Source organism: Apteryx mantelli, chromosome 12, assembly GCF_036417845.1.
Source record: "Apteryx mantelli isolate bAptMan1 chromosome 12, bAptMan1.hap1, whole genome shotgun sequence".
NCBI lineage: Eukaryota > Metazoa > Chordata > Aves > Apterygiformes > Apterygidae > Apteryx > Apteryx mantelli.
This window is the reverse complement of record NC_089989.1, coordinates 22,699,752-22,722,570: the sequence shown is the minus strand read 5'-3', so window position 1 is coordinate 22,722,570 and position 22,819 is coordinate 22,699,752.

Sequence of the window (22,819 nt, the reverse complement as noted above, 5' to 3'; positions counted from 1 at the left end):
CACTAACTAAATGCTGTTTCTGGGCATAGTGAAAGCACTAACCCTCTGGAGAGATGCAATGTTCTCTGGGATGAGGTGACAAGACCCATCCATTCCTATCAGGTGCCACGGTGTCACCCTGAGCAGATCACTGCAAAATCTCTGCTTCTTCCTGTCTCCCCACAACCAGGTGGTCTTGTTGACTTAGCCATAATCTAATTTGGATGTGAGCAACCAATGGAGTTGGAGCAAGGATGAGTTTAGCCTTTTATGGTTACACTGAACCAGAGAGTAACACGCACGAGGCATCATTTCCTGCAATCAAGGCACATGTAATTAGATGACTGCAACAATAATACAGTAATGGGAAAGTGCTTACCTTCAAAGTTCTTGTACCTGTTGGAGCAAAGTCCCCATGTGACTTTGCGAACTGTTTGGCAAAACCAAACCCAATGCATGTATACAGTACCCCTCAGAAATGTATCTCACGCCAGTTAGGGAGATAGCTTTGCGAATAATGCACTGTTTTCACAGTAATCCCACGTGAGCTTTGCTCCCTTCTGCGCTCTGTGGAGGGGTAAGAGGTGGCCACCAGACAGTGGCAACTTCTGGCTCCTCCGGTGACACTACAAGCGCATTGGGGCACCACTTGTCGGCATTCCATAAGCAATGAGCCGCAAGCATCACGGGAAGGCCACCTCTACCTCCTAATGGAGCAAGACCTATGTGATTAACTCTTAAAGGCAGGCTGTATCGTGCTGGAAGGTAATTTTACACTGGCATTGATTTGAGGTGCAATTTGAAATTCATGACAATCTATGTAAATGTGCTTGTGACACTGAAGAGACACACAGTGCGGATTATGCATGACATCTTAAGAGCACACAGATCTTTCCATAAACACTCATACACCATCTTCCTTTTAGACATCCTGGACATACTCTGCTCTCAGGTTACATCTATCACGTTTAAAATAACTCCCGTGATTACATCAATACAAAAGAATTTAGTTTGGCCTCTAATTCTATCTGCAGATTTAATAATCTTCTCCGTGTAAATGTAACAGAGGAAAGAAATTTAAGGGTCACAGGTACTGATCATCCATCTTTTTAACTGGGAAATATAAGACGAAATGGAAACTGTGAGGAGGGGAAGGGAAAAACTGGAGAGAGAAGGAAGGAAACAACACCTCTTGTTCATCAGCGTTTTCCTCATTCTTATCTTTTCCTACGTATTGACAAGATTGCTTGACCATGAAACAGGACAGTGGTGATATTCTCCTGTTTCTTGTTAAATTTACATTTATTCTTTAACCCAGTAAGGCCTTCCAAATGTCAGTAAAACACCCATAAAGAATTAGGGACAGACATTGTCATCCTAAAACAGGCAGTGTGCTGACACTGCAGGTAACCTTAAAGGGGTTAAATGTGAAGTGAGCCACGGAAAGAGGCTCTTTCATGAGTGAGATAAATATGACTAACGTACTTTTACTAGAGACAGTTAAAAATAAAACCCTGAAGTAGAAAAACATGTATTCATTTTACACGACAGACACTATTATTTCTACATATTTTAGATTCATTTGCAAGTTAAGAAAATTGTGATTGAAAAAAACGTTAGCAATCACATTTACAAGCAGAAATTCTACCGTGTTGAGTCATAAACTGCCCCCTTGCCTCAGCTATATTACGTTCCGGAGTTAAATCTATTCGCGAGCTTCCTCTTCACCTCATTTAGCAGCGGGTATATCTTTTGGATTAATTAGAGCAATCCTCTCATTCAATAATAGTCAATTGTTTTCTGTTCAACCATTATGCATAATTGTTTTCTTTGATCCATACAAATGCCGGCTATTTTTCATGGTTAATTAAATCAACACCGGCTGCGCGGGGCCGCGCGGCTGTGCGGGGCGGCAGCGGCAGCGCCGGGCGCCCACCCGCCCGCCTCTGGGCGCCGTGTACCGTGCGGCAATTCCGGCAGAGGGCAGCCAAGCAAGAATAATCCCCGGCCGCCCGCCCGGCCGCCCGCCCGCCGCCAGGCTGCCTGCGGAGGGCTGCCGGATCAGGCAGCGCTCCTCGGGCGCCTTTCTTCCCTTTCCTTTCTTAATTTTTTTCCCCCACTCCCCTCCCTCCTTTATTTTATTTTTTTATTTTTTTTGACAAATGGATCCCTCGCAGGCCAGCTCATTGCTTGCTTAACCAGCTCTCGAAACCTGAACAGGAGACACTGCGTTTCCGAGATAACTGAGGGGATGTTTAAGGGATGAGTCTATTAAAAAAGAAAAAAAAAAAAAGCCAGCCACAAACCGAGTGTTAACCAGTGTTTGTACAAGCTTCCAGTCTTACCACGCAATCTAGTTCTAACGGAAATAAATTCATGCTTTTTATCTCCAAATTATAACTGCAAACAAAGAATTCTGCCCCCCCCCTTTTTTTTCAGTGAAAAAACTGCTAGTTTTATCCTCACAGGAGGACCAAGAGCTAAGGTCCAAGCTTGAAAACACTCATCTGCCTATATGACTATTCTTGTTAAGGTCATAAATATATATATACACAAATATATATACACACACACACTCATAAGAAGTTACTTAGTCCTAGCTACTGATTAGAAGTTACTAAATTTCTTGAAATGTTCATGTTTTTATATATAGTCATATATATTAATATTTTTCTAAGGAAAAATTTTTTTTAAAAACAGGATTTCAGCCATCAGGAACGAATGTCAAATGTACAGTAGCAAAATAGCACTCGAGCATGCAATTTGAGTGTATCAGCTTAGGGGAAAATGTTCAAACAAAACCCAGAAAACTATAGAAATCAAACTGCAAGGATCTCTCTAAACTACTGTGAACTTAAAGCATACTTAAGATAGTATATATTCCAGCCTACTTCACTTTAACCTGACACTTGCTGATAAGTTTCTAACTTCTCAACATGCACAGTTAAAAAGAAAAAAAAGTTGGGGCAATCAAAATCACTAATTACTGCTAAAAACCTTGACCAAAATGCTTGCTTCAAGCCACGCGTTGCAGCATCTCCCCACCGCAGTCTCCGCTGGCCGACGAGCCCGGGAGACCGCGGGAGGGATGACGAGGGGCTGCCGGCTCCGGCGGCCCCCTGCAACGCCGCCGTCCCGGGGCCGGTGCCGGCAGCCCGCGGCCGCCCAGGCAAAGCAGGCCGGGCATCCCTAGTGCCAACGCGAGGTCCCTACAGCCTCGTGGAGGCGGCAGCATTTTTCTTTTTACAGAAACCTCTAAGGGGCAGACAAAGCTGCCATAGAAAGAATGTTTTTACAGCAGTGGAAATAATCAGTGCAAGGCTAGTTTTTAAAACCTGCTCCTAAAGTGCTTGGAACATTAAACAATTATTTATGAACACTTGAAACATTAGCTGTTCCACTTGAAACCATTGGCAGGGCTTTAATAACAGCCCAAGCAATGCTCTGGAAGCAACACCAAGGACTCTCACTAGTCACAAACCCTTTATTTCATTTTTAAAGCTGCTGTTGCTGTGCACCAAAATTAAAAGGTTTCTCACTATGATTAAAACAAAATCTCATCACTAGCATGAGCATCTATTCCCTTCAACGCTCCACTGAGACATTCCCCTCACTTTTTGACTGCTCTGCCTGCCTTTGCTTTTTCCATGCTTCTTCCTAAAATGAGTTATTCTTGTAGAAAGCTTGACTGGGGCACTGCTTGCCCTCTCTCCCAGGACTCAGGCAGATTTTCACATCAAGGAGGCTAATTGACACCAGGTTAAATAGATTTCCTAATCAGGATTGCAAGCTCTTTGATAATGCAAGCACCCTAAACTTGTTTTATTTATTAAAAAAAAATCTTTCTGGTAAGAGAGGGAAAGGGGAATTCAATGACAGAGATTACTTAGCGACAAGATGGGCCCCATCTACTCCAGTTTGTAAGTGTGCTCTTTTTTCCCTGCAATCCATCTTCGCCAGCGAAACAGAGGCATTCAGTCTCATTCTTTTTGGTTTTTATTTCAGTAACATCAAGAGGTTTGGACCCAAATCGCAATGCCATTGCAAGGGGTGCTGCACAAGCACACAGCCTTGTCCCGAGGATGGTGCATTTGAAGGGAAAGGAAAGGAACTGGCTTGCCCACTTCGCAGTAGGGAAAACATGGCACGGGGAGGCTGAGACCCAGACCCAGGCGAGGAGCTCAGTGCCTGGCTCCCGGGATGGAAACCAGGTTTTGGAGCAAACTAGCTGTGCTCCCAGCACAACGCTTCCACATGAAACCCAAGCTGGGCAACCGTGACAGCATCCAGCAGCCTAGACCTGCCCTACAGGAAGACCGGACGAGGGAGGTGATTCACAACCTCCTCCTGTATTTAACAGCTTAATAGTTGGACCATTTTTGGCCAGGATGTTAGAGACTTTTGACCCTGCTCCTAGTCTGGAAGGACACAAGCCTATGCCATGCAGTGGCACCCAGCTACACGCTACGGAGAAGGGCACGTTTGCCGTTCTTCCTCCCGTGGTTACGACATTGCTCACCATCACGTTTTTTCATTATATTATTTTTTGCACAATGAGGAGGAGCAGGGGGGTGGAGGCAGGCAGGGAACAGAGAGCGGTTGCCCACCTTTGCAGTAGTGCCGTACGATGAGAAAGTCAAGCAGTGGTCACTCGCCCATATGTACAAAAAACCACAGCTAACAAAAGAGCTCATGTTCAGCCAGGTCTGGGGAAAAGCAGGCAGCATGGTGTTAAGAAATAACTGAGGCAGAAAAAGCGTAAAGAATCTGAAAGACATGAATGCCTGAGGAAATGCAGATTTTGGGGAATCTGTGAGTAAACACGCATATGACTGACTGAGCCAAAATATATACAGGATTTCACAATATTTAAATCATGTATCTTTGTGTTCTTAAAATAAATTATAACTATACCAAGACTTACACATGGGGAATTGTCACACAGTGGGTGCTCCTAAACCTGCAGACAAGGGCCTAATCCTGCAGCCCCCCACCAACGCAGACCTGCGTGCCCACGCAAAGCCCCCACAACGCTTAACCACCAGCAGGAGCAAAGGTAAGCCAGCTGCATTGGTTTTAAACTCCCCCACTTAAAGCCCTAATGGTGTTTGACAATCACACAACAGAACACGCATTAGCTATTGCATACCCTGTGCCCTCTTTTTAAGATGGCTGTTAACTTGCAGGAGCTACAGTGGCAAAAGAGTGTAAAAATGATTTGATCACGTTCAGTGATATTGCTAAGAGCAACAGGGAAAGACACATTTGAAAAAGTGGCTTGCAGTCATTTATATACCTCCTTCCACATGTTAACCATTTTTACTTGCAATAACCATGCATCAGTGCTCTTGCTGCATTACCGTATAACTCCTTTTCTTTTTTATGGTCCTTTGTGGACAGATTTTCACCTACTCAAATCTCTGCACATCTCCCAGGGGGAAAAAAAAAAGACATACACAGGTACTCTGTCCTATGTTATAAATATATTAGGGACACACAAATATCATCACAAGCCTCAAATGCAGCTTTACTTGCTCCTGCTACAGAGAGACATTGTCTTGCTAGACATGAACCAGTCAGAATTTGGGAAAGTTTCTAGGCGTGATGCTCTTCTTTTATCCAGGTAATTTGTTACTCAGAAGGTGCTGATCTTATTAAGAGGGCAGTTCTTTCCTTTATATGATCGTTTGCTGCTACGTTTGTTTTTCCCTAAAGAGATGTTAAGCCCACTTTGCTCCTGTCAAAAGTATGAGAGAGAATTTTCTTGTTGCAATGTTGGAGTTGAAACTCTGGACTTAGAAAGCTGCCAACTACTGCATAAAGCAAACTTCTGAAACTTCACCAGATTAAATAGGATCAGCCACCTAAACAGTAGCAGTATTGCTGTAAGCCATGAATCTATAACCCAAAGATAAATGTGATTCATCTCCCTTTCCAGTTTAGGTCCATTCACTCCTCCTCTCTGAACTCTTTTGTCATCTTTGCTGCTCCTACCTCATCTTGCTCTTCCCTGATATACAAACAACAGAAGTCACTGCAACCGTTCTTGGAATTTGAGTCACTTGCCATTATTCTTGCTAACTTGGATCACATTTTGAATCCCTCCCAAGCACTAGTCAATTCTTTGGAAAGATCACAGCCCTCATCTAGACACATGCAATTGCCACATTTTCAGGAGAGCTGAGCATCCTGAGACATGGGCTCTTCAGGTAGTCTAGCCATAATTGCTACAACTGGAGATGCCGGCCTGAATGCAAATCAGGCCAAATGTGCATTTCTCCACCCCAGATTTAGGCATGGAAAAGAAAAATGATTTTTGTGGAGGACTCCCCACCACACAAAGGAAAAAAAAAAACCCTCAGGTGTATGTCCTGAGCGCTTCAATTCAGACCCACAACAAAAAAGGATCTCTGATGAATTTGAAATAGGTTCAAGCTGCAGAGATAGCTTACAGCCTAGGCAAGACTCCTCTCAAGCACTTCTAAGCTCCACAGTAGATAGCTCTTACAGAAGGTATTTCTGATTTTAAAGATACCTCCTTTCAGGATGGCAAACAGCTTGCAGTGACACACTCCTTTTTCAGTCTCTGTGGTGGTATTAGTCAAGCATTCTCACCCTGAGTAGAAACATTGCTTCAAGTTTCAGCAGGATTTCAGGGAGGCACACTGCAACAAGAGACTGGATTCCTTATCTTTTCCTGTATCCTTTTTGACACGTTCTTGCAAGCAACTCAAAGCAGGAAAATCCTTGCACATACGAGCAGTCCACTAAAGACAGCTGATGTCTATGCAGATATGACCAAAAACGTTGGCCTGCCTGGGTGAAGCTTCTATGCAGCAGCCAGAACTTTCCTCCTATTGCATGTCCTTGAAAGCACGTGATGAGGACTGCCTGCTGCATGAAGTTTTCCTGACGAGGCGGACTGAAAATTCACAAGTGGCTGTGCAGTCAATAGTTTTATCAATTATTTCATTCGCAGTCTAGAAATACCAAAGGGCTTAGCGATTCAATATCTTATCACAGAAACCATCTTAGGCCCAAAGAACTTTTAACCTAGAACTGAAGGTATCTAGAAGGCATACAGGATGAAACAGATGCTTAGGGTGAAGAAGTGCAGAATAAATTAACAACTAATCTAGCATATTTTAGGACACCGAGCTATAGCCATGGTTCACCTCTTTCCCAGTTATTGATTGAGCTGTAATTTACTAATTCTTTATGAAGGGCACAAGACCATTATATTACTAGGCATATTTGAGAAATGAAAATATCGCCAGTATGCGAAGTAGTCTGATTTTGAGTTATGAAATATGCATTTGACTCTGAGAATGCTGGAGGCTGAGTAAAGGTTAAAAACTCAGAAATATTGTTCCTTCAACTTTTGCAAAAATCTTTGAGATGAATTTAGCAATATGTGGCTTTTAATGGTGTTACATTAAACAGCAGGATTTCCATATGGCGTGAATCTGCTGAATTGTATTGAAGATAGGGATTTTGTTCCAAATTTCTATGGCATTCTGTGATTGTGTCATTAGATACCCGCAAGCCTTTGCTACAATGAAGAGTACAGAATGTGCCAAGTAAAACAATCTTGAGCGTGCCTTCCAAGGGAAAATACTGAGAATAAGGTTTAAAATTTCCTAGCCCCATTTTCTTTAAAACGCAGCGAGTTCTTTTTGTTAGAAAAGGGTTAAATGGAAATGTGTCATTTTCATAATAATAATGTGTTTTATACTGAAATTTGTTCTTCGCGTCTTTTCTTTTCACTATAAGTGTTGGTGTGTATGAGTGATATGAGGATAAGTTTGTGAGGGCAATTACCCATTATTGTTGAGTAGCTGAGTAGTCCCCTGAGCAAACTCATGCATAATTTGTTTGTTCATAAGGTACTGTAAAGCTGAGGCTGCAGTATCTTCTGTGCCCCAGCTTATGGGAAAATGGAAGCTTTTCCCACTACTCTGCATTTCTTACCCTATTGTTTGAACTCTGATCATCCTTCTTGCCCCTCCATTATGGGCATCATCACTGAACAGGAATCGCATATCAAGTGGGTTAAGGTCAGAAATACATCATATAAAAGGGGAAACAGTGAATTCCTCTTATAAGATTCATTATGATAATCATATCCAAATACATTATTATGAGCATTAAAGGAATCCTTTTCTAATTTATTTTTGGTGCCTCTTCCTCTCTGCATATCCTTTTTATCTAAGGGAAACAGTGTGGTCTGCAAAGTCGAGGTTACAAAAATGCAGTGGTCTTGGGCTAGACAGGACTGGCTTGAGATAACTTCAGTGTTAAATAATTTCCCACTTTTTAAAAAACCCTAATCTTTTCTTACATGGCTTTCTCCCCTTACAGCTCTCTCTTTCCCTTATCTGTAAGAGGACTTGTCCTTTTCCTCAGGTAGCAGCATCCCTATTACCTCTTTCCCTTACACACACTAGAGCAGTGATTTCTTGCTTTAGTGATCAGCTCTTCTGTAGCTTCACCCTGGAGAAGCCCCACAGTTTAAATGGGGATGTCTGCAGCCCTGCTCTTCCAAAGAGCCACACATGTTTAACATTGTGCTGATTGGCCATGTATTTTGTTATTAAAATAGCTGCAGTAGCAATGTGAGCAGTTTGCAATGATTCAGTAGCCCCTCACTAAGACAACTGTACGCCCAAATTTGTAAGGATCCCTCCCGCCACCACTTTTTCTTTTTAAGCCAAGACAGTCCTATGCCATACCACAGGGAGACACACAGACTGTTAAACAAGATATCTGTATCAAGAGATCACTTTCTTACATGAGCTAATATTTGCTACTACCAGCAAACACCTGTATTTGCTCAAAGGTTCACAAAATTTTTGGTCCATTAGTAGGTCAGAAGTTGGAGGCACCACCAAAGGCAGTAATGGTGACAGCGGTTACCACCGTCAGCTACGGCAGTGCTCCAGGCCTCGTGCCAAACAGCATGCCTGTTTGATGTAGCTGACGTGCCACATTTTGGAAACTTTTGGTTTAGGATACAGATGTTTAAAGGGTTTCTGCCAACACCATTAACAGATGAAATTTATAATTCCTTGAGTACAGGAAAATACCATAGCTGTAACTGATTCTGGGTAGGATTTTAAGAGATTACCTTTACAAAATCTGCAGAGAAGCTAACAGTATCTTTTGCCTTCCATAGGAGCAGTATTAAGCCAGCATAGAACACCAAAGAATCCCAGCATCATATTACTGCATTTGGACAGGACAGTGTTATCTAGAATGAAATGTGTTTGTGTTTCACCTGCATCCAGCACATTGGTCTGGCTTCTGGTTAAATGGATCTTTTAAAAAACCCTCAGTTTTATTCTACATTTATATATTATGAGAAACTGCTTCCTTCTCAAAGTTACAGTATGCACAGAAAGGTGAAGCATTAATTGACACCCAAATATCAAAAATAGTTTTTTTAAGGGAATACCTGTTTGGTTAATCATGACTCTTTAAATGCTGAATCTATTTGCATGAAACTACTGTATCTTCTTAAAAAATAAACAAATACATAATGATCTTATGTGAATGGATTCGACATTTAAAGTTGCTGCATCATTTTTGAACTAAAAGTAGTTCTTCAGCTGTTCTGTCCATTTATAGTCCAGCAGTTCTGTGCAGTCAGTCAAGACACCTGAGAGCAGATTCTTTTGCTCTCCTTGGAGCTGCACCTTCTGTCACCAAAGATATAAAGGATGAGGCAAACAACTGTCCCTCATTTTCTTTGCACAGAAACCAGGTGCTTCATCAGTTTCTGGAACAGCAGACAAGAAGAGGGCACAGACAGCAATTCTTAATAAATTCTGCGTTGGGGGAAGATCACTATTTCTTATTTAGATAATTTCCATGTATTCTCACCTGTTCATAAAGCAGTGGGGTCAGTTTAGCTATAGCATGATTGTATGATAGGTCTAGCAAGCTGCACCAAGCCCTGATGCTTCAGTTTTCAAGAAATGCTAGATATGTGCAGCCATCCCCATGTAACTATCATGAGGGATCTGCAGCATGAAACATTTGCCAAAGAAGCCCCCCAAAAAATCACGCCTGAACAGAATGAGCTGAGCTGGTAATTCAATAACATAGCTCCTACAAGAAGAAACAAACAAACAAAAAACCCCCAAACCCCCAAACAGAAAGTGCCTTAACTCAGTTATCAGCCTCTTCTTGTAACTTCTGGAGGTGGCCTAAATGTCTTCAGCAGAAAGTAAACCCTCTAAGAAGTTGCAGTATAAGACTCTTAGTCAAGCTTTTGTCTGATGAAGTTTCAGAATAAGTACAGATAGGGTTCTAAACTGATTTAAATGACAAAGCCAGTTATTAATTTTGGTGCAAACTTTGGATGAGCCCTCCAAGACTTTATAACACCTTCCTTCATACGTGGAACTCTGCCACCAGTGCTTTTATCTCCTCATTCAGTCTGGCTGATGTTATTAGTATCAGAAATGCTGTTTGGATGGAAAGAGAAAATAGAGAAGATGTAGCTAATTTCTTAAGAGGTGGGACCATTAATCCCGTCAGAAGAATATTTGGGTCCTAAGGAAGTAGATATCCTCTAGCTAGTAGCTGTCCATCATAAATAAACCTGAACACACTGCCTTCAAAGCCAGCGACATAACCATAATGCACTCAGGGTTCAATGTGAAGGCACAGTCTTCTTGAAAAAAGAGAAACTATGCTAACCATATGCTGGGAATACATGACAAACTCAGTACCAGTAAGACTAGTCAGTACTGGAGGAGATGCTTTCACTACCGTTAAATGGGGGAGAATCTGGTAAGAAGAAACAAGGTTTGTGAACCCAATATATTTGAACTGAAGAGAGAGGGAGGTGACGGTGGTATTATCACCAGGAGCTTTTGTGCTATGAGACTGATGGTGTGTGATTAAAGCAGCTCAGGGAAAGTCAAGGTGGCAAGCGTACCAAAAGGCTCTGGGGTTGTGATAGCTTTCTGTCTGAGGCCCAAGAGGATTCAGGCTCCTCACAAAGTAGTAGCTCTCTTGTCTTTGAGAACTGTTTCACTAGCTGAGGACAAGCAGCCAACATCAAATGCAAATGTAGCTATGGGCAAACATAAATATTCATAGAATGCTTTGGTTACTTATAACAACAAGGTAAAATGCAACAAAAAAGAGATCCATTGAGATCATGAGCAAGCAATGGGGGAAGTGGTGGGACAAACAGGCCAAACTGGTAGAAGAAGATAGGCCTAAACTGGAGAATGAAACACCGAGGAGATGGGCTATTTTGCCCAGCATCCGCTCTGGTGATCTCAGTAATGATTGTGGGCAGGGATGGATAGATTCTTCAGAAAGGGAGGATGTCTGAAAGGGCTAATGCTGCACTTCTTGCTTTCTTCATCATTGCCTCTCTAGGACTTTTCCTATCACTTGTAATAGCCAAAATGCAGTGGAAGAAAGAACAAGACCTGAGACATGTGAAACCTCTGCTCCTTTCCTGCTCTTGACTGTCCCATCATCTTTTCTTTTTGCTCTCTCACACAGCTTTAATTTAAACAAACACAAAACCCAACAGTTTGAAAACAGACATGATGATAATAATGAAATAGTCCTAGGGTCTCTCTAGTTTTTTTCCCCTGGTAGATTACAAAAGCACAACATATGACCACTATCTCTTTTTTACATAAGGGGAAAATGCAAGCATTTACCCAGATCACCCACCAAGCAAATGGCAGAAGGAACTGACCCTACATTTTCCAAATCCCAAGCTGGTAGTTGGTATGCTCGCAACACTATACTTCTTAGTTCTAAATCATCATTGCTTCTCAGAACTTTTTACCCAATAGTGTATTTTTATCATAGTAAATCCCAAAGAGTGAGAGGAACAATACTCCAAAATGATTTGCCAGGAAGACTCACTACTGGGGAAAAGGGAAATATTTAGACCATATCATATGAAGTCATATCTAAAGACTGGAAATTTCTGTGCTATGGTTATGTGTGGCTAAACAGCAGTAAGAACATCCCGACATCTAAGATGCTGTATCTGAAAACTTAAAAGTAGTTCATGATGTCTAAGACAGTTCTGTTCCTCAGCAAAGAACTCATAAGAGCAGAGAGGACACCAGGGAATCACTTGGAAAATATGACTTGCAGTTAAGCCCTTGATCAATCAGCGTAGTGAAAGGAGCAGTATCACTCTTCGGAAGTTAATTAGACACTAAGAGTAATACTCTAGAAAGCTTTGAGAGCAGATTGTGTAAAGACAGCTCCCCATATAAATCATTACTATACCTCAACTCTGAATTTCCATTAATTATTAAAGCTTTCTAGGCAAGCTAAGCAGATATTCTAAGATGCATATTTCAGAAGTTTCCACATGTTAAAAATTAAGTACTGTCGAACAAGCTGGGCCAGGCAATGAGAGCCTTTGGAGGCCCTCATCGCAATGTACTCATGTCACTCACCATCATCTCCCAACAGCTTCTGACAGTGGAGCCCCAGACCCCAGGTCTGGTGATGGACCTTGGTGCAGCTCTCTGGCCTAGGAGTTTGGGTTCCTTTTCATGTATTTGGAATGGACCTGGAGACACAGGTACATCCAGACACATCCAGAAGTACTCCTAGGTTCAGTGTACTTGATGTCAGCAGGATTTTAGATCCTGACACAAACCGAAAGAAATGGGGAAATGAACTGAAGGGTCGGGTGCAGGGAGGATTTCTAAGGAGGACAGTTTCTGCGAGGAACCGAGGTCTGGCTGGAGGACAAGAATGAGGCGCTTTCCCTCATCCATCAAGTGTGGCCTACGATGCTCTCCTCAATGCTGTGGTCACACACAGAAAGACACAGATTTGGACCAAAGATGCAATTTGAATGAACCCTCCCCACATTCTCAGAAGTCAAGAGGAGTCAGACTCTGCTGGCCATGGGCTTTGTTTTGAGGTCTAATTAGAAATAGAGGTGAACTAAAGTGCTTTCATTTGGGATGTCTGCATTAACCTCCTCCGTAAGTTCATCTTCCTAATGAAGTGCTGGGAGCAGGGGTCTTGTTGCTGGTTTTAATTAGATTCATTATTTCAGTGTTTCCAGCTAAGACAAAGAGAAAAACTGCAGCTTAAAAGATTCTGAAGGAGATCTATATCAAACACCAAAGGTAGATGGTTCCGATATTTCTACAGTAAAACAAAAGGAGAAGAAAATCAAGGGATCTTATTTAGACATTGCAAAAAGCAGGGAGAAGGTAACCCCCCCCCTTTGTTCTCTTCTGTGGGTCATTTTTACAATAAATACATAGGTTGCTAACTTTATTTGTAAATAATATATAGGTTTGCCCTTTTGTTGGAACAGGCAAAACAGAAAAGAAAGATCAGGAATTAAAATGTTCAAAGGAATGGGAGAGAATGGCAGACTTTAGATTTGCATGCAAAGCTTTCGATGTGATGAAATGTACCCAAATAAAGTGTCTCAATTTTCGATTATTCAAATCAAGATACTGCAATATTTTTGGACACTCAAGACTTTGAGCTGTTTATTTATTCATTTTCTTTCTTTACTGCTTTTGTCCCCTGAGAAACCTAACAACTGAAATGTAGTAACAGTGCAGAATATTTATCGGAGAAAACAAGCACTTAACAGGATTGCAAAATTCCAGGTTCTGAAGAAGAAAAAGCAATAGACATTAAAACAAAAGCTGCTGATGCTGTACTACTCTTTAGTATTATAGATAAGAGACACTTTTTGCTTTTAAAAACTAAGCATAGTGAATAAGTGTTAGCTGTGCTTTTCATTCAATCTACACTGCAGAAGGAGACCTTTGCAAAAATATACAAAGCTTGCTTTTTACCATTTAAGTAATATTTGAAAACACAGCCACTGTTGAATTATCTTGGAAAAGAACTAAATGACAATTTAGGTAGAAAACTAGTTGAGAAAATAGAAGAGTCACAGTCTGAAACATTTTAGACAATGGTATCAATGGTATTTTCAACTGAAATTCTGATAAAAAGGATGGATGGTGGTTTACAAATAAAACAGAAAAAAAAAAACAAACTTGAGATTTGACCACTCTCCAAAACAGTTGAGTGTGGTCAGCTAGTTCAAAAAGTTAGGGAATTACTATCCTGATGTTTCCAAATGCAAAGCATATCCTGAAGCACAGGATAGATATGGTCATTATTAACCATCTTTCCACTACAGAGTAATGGCAGAAGGCATTTGAGAAGACTAAAGTATTGGTTAACAGTGGGCATAAGGGACATCAGAAAATGTGAAGGTTGAGAAGGAGACAAAAGAAAAAGTTGTGAGTGACAATGTAAGAAAGTCATGTCACAGTTTATCCATCTTCTCTTAAAAGAAATTGGGAAAGTCCTGCAGAAAGAGGACAGAAGCCAAGGACTGCAAAGCATAAGAAATGCAAATATTTAAGAAAAAACAAACAAGCAAAGAAAAAAAACAAACAGACCAAACAGGGAATGGGATGGCAGAGTAGAGAAGCCAGACTGGAGAAGCAAGTTGTTTAAGCCGGTGCATGGCAGAGATGGAGGAGAGGGGAAGATGTCTGTAGTGTTGGCTACCTGCCTCTTAGAGAAGTGCCAAGCAACAGGAGAACCAGAGCACACAAAAAAGTTGCATGGGACGAGCAAGGGCTGTGGCCACCGGGCTCCTTGTCAGGGGAGAGGGCAGAGGGGAAGTGCCAACAGCGTTCACTCAATGTCTTCTCAAGAGGGCAGAGAAGAACCTCCAGGTCTCCACACTGGGACCTTACAGAGAAACAGTCCTTGTCAAAGGAGATCTCATTCACATCTGATGGACAAACTTTTCAAAATGGCCACATCCCTTGTGCTCCTTGCATTTTCAGCACAGCACACACAGTGTTTGAAAAAACGCTCTGAAACCCCGGCCTCAGGCTGTCATCGATACAGGCTTTTGGTGGTAGGACAAGCCATCTTGGATGGGTCCTCATCTAAACCCAAGGTACCATCTGAACTAAAAATTAGTAGTTTTCATTATGTGATCACCTAGTGTGTTAATGAATGAGGGAGTAGAAATAAGGTTGCCTGAGCAACCTCAATTCTGGCATTGCTTAATATCAGAGTACTTGGCTAAGCGAGCAGAATAATTTTCTTTTAATACCAAGGGGGGGGCGGTTCTTGAACAGATCGACGCAACACACTGCCTTCACGTGCTTTTAGAAGTAAGGATGCAAGCACACATATCACTTATCTCACTTCCACTACCTAGGCAGACTTGGAAAGGGTCCCCCCCACTTACAGACTGATGGTGCCACGGTGCAAAGCAGCACCAAAGGGCTGCCCGGGCTTGCACCAAGGCTGGTAGCTCTCCAGAATAACCAAGGCACATTTATACTCTACTCCGCACTGTTCCTGGGTTGCCAAACCACCTGCCACCTATGCCTCGTAGAGCACTGGAGCAGGTTTGGCCTACAGGAGATGGTTAAAACTCCAGGGCAAATCTTATTCTCCTTTGTATCTAAGACTGAAGACAGTTTATTATCTAATGTTCAGGTCTAAGCTTGACTGCAGATATAATTTTCTCTATTCTCATTTGTGCTGTATGCTTTCTATATATAGCACTATCTTTATCCCCCCCCCCCCAGCAACTTTGACAAATTCTTTTCAAGTTCAGGAGGGAAAAAAACACTCTTCAAAACAAGACAGAAAAGATGAGCCTTTTTCAAATAAAAATATGAATTTGATGCCATTTCACCTGTGACACTTTTCCCACCCTCCTCCAGCCTCCAGCTTGTTTTATGTTTGAAAGAAGTTGATACTTAAAAATACAATGAATACATACAAATAACTTTAAACCCTATGATTGTTTTTGAAGTATCATTCCACATTTAATCAGACAATTCTCCTCTTTCATCTACACTCCAGAGAACTGCACTTTTTCCTGAAATTCTATAGCATTTGAAAAGAAATGGTCCTAGTTTAGAGTGATAGCGCTCCAAACAGTTCTTGTGTTTTCCATTAATTTTGGTTGTATTGGTATTCTGTTCCAATTAGTCTCCGTTAGCGCTTCAAAGCTCTATCTTATCTGCAGATAACATCAAAGATGAGAGCTTCCAGTTTTGAATTTGGTTTGTAGTTATTTTAAAGATACAAAGGCATCATTTGTGAATAGCTGATCAAATGGAATAAATACTCTTTTTTTAGGATCCAAAAGGGTCAGAAAACTATTTTTCTTTTTGAAGTTCAATTGCATTTAGACATCAGGCCCGATTTTCAGGGTGCTGAACTCCCAGAGCTCATGTTGACTTCAGTTGCAATCGTAGGTGCTCAGGCAGGAAACAGATTTCCTGTTCCACAAAACTTTGGGACTTCACAGGTTTCCTCATTTCACTGGTCCAAATCACAGACCTTTCAAAGTGTCTCACAGAAGCATGAGTGAGAAAGTTCCCAGGTAACTACCATAACCACCACACTATTGGCTCCTTTGGGTCGAGTTTCTTAACCTCTCCTGTTGTAGTCATTTCACTTCAGCTAAAAATTAGTACAATCATTCAGCAGGAGCTTGAATTGATGTTTCTTGTACCCCAGGGGAACCCTAGCTATGAGTGTACAAACTCATTATTTTCTCTCTACTACTGCCTTCTCTGTAGCTTGATAAATATTTAAATAGACAAAGCAGAACAAACTTAGCAAGAAAATGGAGGAAACTCATTTCACTAGTGGTCAGCTGAGAAACATTATAGGTAAGTCCAAAGCAGTCTGACGGATCACATGCAGGCACATGCCTGGGCCCCATGCATCATTTGCGAGTACCCTGATTGCAATCATTTCCCTAGCTAACCCCTAAACTTATATTTTGGAGCAGAGAAACTTTTTCAGCTCAAAGTTCCCTTGACATCTTCCCAAAATAAGTCAAGGGGTTAATTCTGTCAATTTCTGATACCAGTAATTTAGACAAAAAAAAGTCCACCTTAGCTGTACTCAGCACCTCTCAGAAGATGACCACATTGCAACCACTGTTGGGAAGCAGCTTACCTAAAAGCATGAAGGGGAAACACTTAAGCCAGTCTTATTTCTGTTTAAAAAGCACAAGGCTTTCACTGACATCTCATCTGGGATAGTGCTGTTTAGGAAGGTGCTATCAAGCTCTGCCCATCAGCAAAGAAATCTGTAAGTGCTGAGATTCCTCTTCATTAAAAAACACTTGACACGGTTTTTGTGGGGTGGCTGTAGTTTGTTTTTGTTTGTTTTACATATTATGGGGAATGTAGCAAGTCACGGATACACCTACCTGGTGTACAAACCACGTTAAGGACAGCATGGTCTTGCTGTCAGCATTCACAATAGGCGCTCTGCAATTGCCGTGAGCACGAGGGATTTTTCTCCACAGCCCCACATAGCTGGTTACATAAGCAAAGATGTCATACTGGTATCCAAGAAGCTGCCCCTGTGGTTTGCCAAACCTTGAAGAACCAGCGATTAAGGTTCTTAATGGATTCCTAGGAGGGAACAAACTGGGCACACACATGCCATCCATGACCAGCACAGTTTGGGAAACCTAAAGTTTAGGACCCTCATCTGTGACCTACCCCAAACACCTGTGTCCCAGAGACAAGCAATTTCCACTGGAGCTCTGCAAACATCTGCCAACACAGCTGCATCTCATAGGGGCTGCAAGCACTTTAGAGAACAGGATCAGAATTCAGAACAATCTTCACAAACTGGAGAAATAATCTGAAGACTGGGATGCAGTTCAATAAGCACAACTGCACAATCCTACACTTAGGTAGGAATAATCAGTTCCATAAAAGGAGGACAGAAAACAAGTGGTTCCATTGCTACTCCACAGAAGGGAACAGAATGGATTATAAACTAAACATGAGTCAACAATTTCATGCTGTCATGAAAAAGACAAACACCATTCTGGGATGTATAAACAAGAATAAAGCTTGTAAAACATGCAAGTAATCCTACTGCTCTGTTCAACGTGGGCAAAATCCTAGGAGGAATGTGTCCACTTTTGGACACCATGTTTCAAAAAAGGTGAAGTCCCAAAGATCAGAAGATTGATCATAGGCATGGGAATGTGGCCTATAAGCAAATACCGAAATAATCTGGATTGTTCGGTCTGAGGAAGAAAAAGCTGAGGAAAAATGCAATAGCACTTCTTTATCTGATGAAAGGACAATTGCAAAAGGAAACCAGAAAACTATCAGTTTTGCACATGCAGAATAGAAAAAACAAGAAATAAGGGGTTCAAACTGTAGCAAAGGAGGAGTTGGGTCAGACATCAACAAAACTTCTATCAAGATAGAAAAACACTGGAATAGGTTGCCTGGGAGAGCATGTACTTGGAGACTTCAAGAACAGGTTAGCTAAGCATCTGTGAGGAGTGACACAGAAAGCCCATCCTGGTTTGAGCAAAGAAAGAGAATGAGTAAACACCATCCAAAAATTCTTTAAAAATCCTGTGAATATAATCAATCATGGCCTTGCAACAACCTGAGGTAGCCAGTTCCAGATAACATTAGCAGACTATTGCAGTGAAGATACAGCCTTCTTTCATGCCTGCTGCACAAACTCCCATACAGTCCTAGAGGTCTGCTCAGTCTCCTGCAGAAGTCCTGGAACTGCTCTTGGTTACCCCTGCCTTCCAAAGGACACGTCCCCTCCATCAGACAGGCACATTCCTGCCTCCATTACACCAGTGTACACTGCAGTAGCGCAGCAATTACACCATTCAGCCCATTTTCCATCTCAGCCTGGGATGCTTCCTTACATCTTTATACACTCTCTCTCTCATTTTTCTGTAATGCCAAAATGGCTTTCAGTAACCGGTCTGGAAAGGTCTCCTGCAGCAGAAAAATAAGCATATGGCCAAGAGGGGTCCACCCAAAGGACCTTTAGTTCCTCCTACCTTTCCAAAAGCACCACTGAGCCTTTAACAGACCAAGTTGTCCCACAATGTACTCGATATCAATTTTTTGAAAAACTCATGTTTTTAAGTTACTATCCACCCAACATAACCACCTAAATGCCACGGCAGTGCAGAAACATCTATAAAGAGAGCAAAGCACTCAGGTAACACAGAACTTGGCCTGTGACGGCCAAAACAACATGGAATGGAAAGGAAGGACTTTCTGCTTGAAGCCAGAGTACACACGGGTACACATTCCTCATACTTTACTAGAAAAACATTATAAAACCTGGGAGCATTCGTTTCAAATGAGGCCTCTAAGACTTTGCAGCTGGTAGGAGGGAAAGCGGCCAAAGCCTGTTTGTGCATTCAGAGTGCCGTCCCCAGCTCCAACTGGGCTTTATTGGCTCTGGGGCTAGAGGCTGGGTCTTTCTGCCTTCCCCGCCCCACGATCATCAGCTCAGCTTGATTTCTCACCTGCCCTTCATCCTCTTTTCCTAACATTGTCCCCTTCATTACTTTTTAGCACAGTCACTAAGTAACCTCCCTCCTGCCCTCTTGAAAGATGAAATCCATAAGCCATTTGCTGCCTTCACAAGCTTCGCTTTGCTGGGAGGTCAAGTGTTTTCGCTTACACGCAGTCTCTGCCCTGTTCATTTTCGTGCTCCCTGGGGCAAGGCCTCGCTGCAGTTCTGCGGCCGTACAGTGCCTAGCGCAGCGGGGCCCTAATTTTCATTGCCCTTTGGTGCTACTATAAAAAACAATGAATACTGTGATTGGAATCATTACAAAATAATGATGATAACAAGGGATTTGGCAGCAAAACCCGGAAATCTGAGCACTTACAAAGTCTTACTGCTCTTACATTTGCCCATTCCCCCTCCCTTTCTTTTTTTTGTTTTGTTTTTATCTCTGTACAGAGGAAATACAGAGTATTCTTAATCTTACTGGTTTGTGCTTCCTCTGTGTTATTAGTGACCTCTGTGCTAACCTTCCACTGCAACCCTCTGCAAGCTTTTATTCCTCCCTCCAGTCTAAACATATTCCCAGACATTCACCAACCTACAGTGGCGCTAAGTGGCAAAATGAAATAAAGCCCCATGTCTCCCCATGCAGGAAACCCAGCTACTGAAAAAATATCTAGACAGTCTACTAGGTAGCGTTGGATAAGTGATGGGGAGCAAAATCCTACTGGTCTTTGTACTGCTCAGAGCCTCTGCAGCATATAGATCATTTGTCAGTGCCAGTTTGAGGTAGTCTCTATAAACAGGCTGTTTTGCATTTGAAGCACTCACAGGACATGATGGTTCAGCTAAAAAAACATGCATTTTACATGTAATCACCAGGATAATTTGGCTGTATATCGTGTTCCCACAACTTAATATTCTACCTACCGATGCACGATCAAGAAGAGATTCCTTAACTTTGACAGGGCACATCACATTATACTCGCTTTATTATTGGAAATGATCACCCCAGGGTGCAAAAGGGAGCAAAGACATAGTTTTATCATACTTAAAAATAAATAAATAAAAATTTACTGCAGTTTGGGGCATTCCAAAGCTACAGAGCACCACTTGCCAGTGGACAAGTGGCTACATTTTTACCTGGATTATGTAGAAGAGAAATAATGAAATAACTGCTCAGTCTAATGCTTTACTTTGGAAATTTCATGTGGTTCTCTCTCCGGGAAGTGAAACTTCCAGTCATACAGTTCACATCCTCAGGTAAAAAGTCACTTCAGGTACTGAAATATGATGTGGTAACTTCTGCACCAATCAACGTACATAGCTGAAAAGTCTCCTAGGTACATCTACGCATCCTCCCTCAGACTTACGACAGGATCCGATTCTGGATTCCTGACCTAACATTAAGTGTACAAGGAAACCTTGATAGTTCTGATGCTTGCTAGGACAGTAACGAGTTTTCCCCTCTGCTTTGATGGTTATTGCAATCTATTAAAGTTGCCTTTTCTCCAACTCTACAAAGACTTGAATGTGCTCCCAACTGAGCAGACCAGAAAAATACACTTTCAAATCTCAAGCAATTAATACACTACATTTATCTGGCAACTGACTGATATCACATCTATTTTGGCTTTTTTTTTTTTTTTTTTTTTTTTTTAAATCCTCCGCATAAATGCCCTACTTCACAATCTGGAAGGAAAAGGAACAAGTGATGGCCCATAGCTATTTAATAGCTATAAAATAAAACCTATAAAATAAAAGTGAAATGAATTATCAAACCATAAACTAAAGTTGGGTGTTTAAAATGGGCCATGGCTTTAAAAATTCAATTACAGCTTTAATAAAAACAAGTTTACTCAATATTTTAATGACCTTCTTGCATAGTGTTTTTTTCCCCCCTTCTTTGCAAAGCCTGGCATTACTGGGGAAGAATGGAAAGCCTGCCTTTCCTCTAACTACTTTAAGATTGATTAGGAAACAGAAATATTGATGCATTTATCCAAAATAACTTAATTAAATGAGGCAAAAAATAGCACACAGAAACATGTCTCAGTAGAAAACTGGAGTTGACAGAGATTAAGAAAGCTTATATTTAATGCTTCTGGATGGAAAACATTAGGACAATTAAGTGGATGTCAGCAATGGAGAATACTCGAAAAGGGAAATTCATCTGATGTTTTCCTAACTAGCTCGTGGGCTCCTTCCCTAGGTTCAGTCTAGATAACTTCAGGAGGTTTGCAGGCTGCCAGCGCACAGCGGGATCCCATGTGGCATGTCTGCAAGAATGGCTGATGAGGAGAGCGTCTCAGAGGAGGAACCTGCGTTATCTTTGGTTGAAGCAAAGTACCATCAGTACTGAAGTATTGCTGTGGTTTGGGGGAGATGCTTAATGCCGGGAGGTCAGCAACTGCCAGCGATGCTGGTGTCCTGCGCTCCTGAGTCTGGACACTCACTTTTAGCTCCTGGTAGTTTCCGGGAGAGCTTAAGTGAGCAAAAGCCCCTTAAGACAAGGCTCCAGGGGCTGTTATTTCAAAGAATGGTAGCCTTCAGGGCTGAGGTTTTGCAGGGGCTTTTGTTTCTTTGTTTGGGAGACATAAGAATTTTGGCAAAAATCTAGAAAAGCAAGGCATGGCAGTGCTGAACAAACCTACAGAAAGGATTTTATCTCCAGTTTCCTTTAAAAACAACCCATGCCTTCATTTTAAGCAGAACTTCAGAAATAGACACCAGCATCAGGTCCAAGCTGCAATCAGCTGTCTCTAGGCTGAGCTGTGTGGAGCCCAGCTGATTTTATGATGCCCCACCAGGGGCTCAGCAGCCTGCCCTGGCAAACCCAGCTGAAGGATCAGCACCACCCACAGATTTAAAGGACTGCAGTTGCAACAACATGGAAACATTCCTGGGAGAAGCAGGGGAACTGCAATTGAAAATACAAAACTCTCAAAGCAGCATCCAAGGGGAATGGAGCAAAGATCTTAAAATATTACCCCTAGATGTTTCCCCCCTGCAGTTGCAATTATTCCCAAAGTACCCTGCTTAAAATAGGTTTTCAAACCATGCAAGATTAATCATTGCAATTTGGAGACGTAAGTAGGCACTTACCATGCAATTCACAATTAGCTAAAGATGGTAGAAGAATCTCAGTCATGTTGGCACAGGAGATTAAAAAAAAGAAAAAAAGAAGAAAACATTTTTTCTTGTAAGAATGACATGTGATGGGAGAGTAGAGGAAGATAATTGTCATAACAAAGGGAATATGTTATTATTTATTGGCCACACTTAAGCACTGGGATCTTGGATTATAGTATCTGGTGACAAATGCTGCTTGAAATTTTGTAAATATTGCTTAAAAGGTAAGATAACTGGGTGATTCTGAATGTACTCTGCAACTAATACTTTCAAAATTCAGTTCTGGTAAGCAGAGCGGCATTTCCTTTTTTGTCTTACAGAAACCTGAGGATGCCACATCTGAGCACCCGACGATCTTGTTCTCTTTGGGCTC